Below are 2,723 nucleotides of genomic sequence, written 5' to 3'. Positions count from 1 at the left end.
GCCATCCTATATTGCCATGAACCTCTAACCTTTGACACCTTTCCTATGCAAACCATTGTTTGGCTATGTTACCACTTTTGCTCAGCCCCTCTTATAGCGTTGCTAGTTGCAGGTGAAGTAGAAGATTTCTCCATGGTGGACAGGATTTTGGTTGGGATATCACAATATCTCTTATATTATTAATGCATCTATATACTTGGTAAAAGGTGGAAGACTCGGCCTTTTGCCTAGTGTTTTGTTCCACTCTTGCCGCCCTAGTTTCCGTCATACCGGTGTTATGTTCCCGGATTTTGCGTTCCTTACGCGGTCGGGTGATTTATGGGACCCCCTTGACAGTTCGCTTTGAATGAAACTCCTCCAGCAAGGCCCAACCTTGGTTTTACCATTTGCCTCACCACCACCTATCCCTTTCCCTTGGGTCAACCAACCCGAGGGTCATCTTTATTTTAGCCCCCCCGGGCCAGTGCTTGTCTAAGTGTTGGTCCGAACCAAGCCGCCTGCGGGGCCACCTCGGGGAAACTTGAGGGCTGGTTTTACTCGTAGCCTGTCTCATCCGGTGTTGCCCTGAGAACGAGATATGTGCAGCTCCTATCGGGATTGTCGGCGCATCGGGCGGTCTTGCTGGTCTTGTTTTACCATTGTCGAAATGTCTTGTAAACCGGGATTCCGAGTCTGATCGGGTCTTCCTGGGAGAAGGTCTATTCCTTCGTTGATCGCGAGAGCTTGTCATGGGCTAAGTTGGGACACCCCTGCAGGGTATAATCTTTCGAAAGCCGTGGTTGTGGTTATAGGCAGATGGAAATTTGTTAATGTCCGGTTGTAGATAACTTGACACCAGATCCGATTTAAAACGCATCAACCGCATGTGTAGCCATGATGGTCTCTTCTCGGCAGAGTCCGGGAAGTGAACACGGTTTCTGGGTTATGCTTGACGTAAGTAGGAGTTCAGGATCACTTCTTGATCATTGCTAGCTTCACGACCGTTCCGCTTGCTCTCTTCTCGCTCTTATTTGCATATGTTAGCCACCATATATGCTTAGTCGCTGCTGCAGCCTCACCACTTTACCCCTTCCTTTCCCTTTAAGCTTTGCTAGTCTTAATACCCATGGTAATGGGATTGCTGAGTCCTCGTGGCTCACAGATTACTACAATAACAGTTGCAGGTACAGGTTTCGCGATGTTGATGACGCGAGAGTGATGTTTGCTTGTATTGGAGTTCTTCTTCTGCTTCTTCTTCGATCAGGGATAGGTTCCAGGTCAGCAGCCTGGGCTAGCAGGGTGGATGTCGTTTGAGTTTCTTTTTGTGATTCATCCGTAGTCGGATGATGCTCTGATGTATTCTGATGTTGTATTCGTGTGGCATTGTATGCCTTATGTATGTATCCCCATCTATTATGTAATGTTGATGTAATGATATCCACCTTGCAAAAGTGTTTCAATATGTGGGTCTATCCTTGGTGGTACCTTCGAGTTCCTTTTGGATAGGGTCGCATATTGGGCGTGACAAGTTGGTATCAAAGCCTCGACCGACCCTAGGAGCCCCCTTGATTGATCGTGTAGTTTGGCCGTTGTCGAGTCTAGAAGAAAAATGTTTTCAGAGTCTAGTTATATTGGAGAGTAGGAATTCTTTTTACTCCTCAGCCCCTTCGTCGCTCTGGTAAGGAATCTTGACGTAGGTGTTTTGAATTACTTCTCTTCCCCTTCAAATTTTCTTTAGGATCACGCAGTTGGTTTTCCGGTAGTTGTTCCTCAGCTCTTTTTATCCGGTGCATTTCTCGTGAAGTCGACTCGAGCCTCTTCATCGTTGCCAAGTTCAATCCTCAGTTGTTTTCTTTTCCCACCCGCCCTTCCCTTCTTCTTCTCGGAATCGGAGTCCGTAATCGAGTATCCATCCTACTCGTGCGAAGTCTTGCTTTCTTTCCTCAATGTTTTCAATCGGTGTTTCTTTTCAAGATATTCGTCGATTTCCCCTTCCAAGTTGCCTTTGTTTTTCCCGCCCTCCCACCCTTTTCTTCCCGGAGTCTGACTCTATCTCGACCAGCTATCTCATTCGTGCGGAACCTCTTCAATCTTTCGTAAAATATTTCAACCGGTGAATTCTCGTTTTCTTTGTCATTCTTCATCCCTTTCTTTTTCCGGTGGTTTCAATTCCAATTTTCGGTGGTGATTATATTCTTTCCATCGGATCAAGTGCTTTCTGTGCTCGTTCGCCTCTCGCCAGTTTATCCTTCCGGAGTGTTCAAGACATCTCAGGAGATTCGTCTGTGTTCCAATTAATTCGAGGTTGTCACCTCATTCGAATATTTCAATTGTTCCGGTGCATCATCTATCTGTTCAACATCCCTTTCCAACGGTGTTTTCTTTTCAGTGGGCCCTAACCCACAGGTCTTTTTCCAGGATCTTACCTGACTCTTCTAATGCCCCCAGAGTTATTCTCAATTCTTTTCAAGTGTGACGTAAGAATGGATTTCATCAGTCACATGCCTTTTCCAAGATCGATTTCAAATCATTTCGTTGTTTGGCTCAACCTTTTCGGTTTTAATTCTCCCGGAGTATCTCAGCAATTTTGGTGTGGTTTCCCGTCGTCATTTGAAGATCGAAGAAGAGTTTTCTCTCTCAATTTTGCCCGTTTTCTTGAAGTTTCATGGTTCTAGCTTCATATCTTCCTCTCGAATTAATTCATTCGTCAGATATTCTTTTCTTACCCATCCGGAGTATGTCAG

The sequence above is a fragment of the Triticum aestivum genome, chromosome 3B (assembly GCF_018294505.1).
Source record: "Triticum aestivum cultivar Chinese Spring chromosome 3B, IWGSC CS RefSeq v2.1, whole genome shotgun sequence".
NCBI classification, from domain to species: Eukaryota; Viridiplantae; Streptophyta; class Magnoliopsida; order Poales; family Poaceae; genus Triticum; species Triticum aestivum.
The sequence above is the reverse complement of the archived record's forward strand: the minus strand, read 5'-3'. Positions refer to the sequence as shown.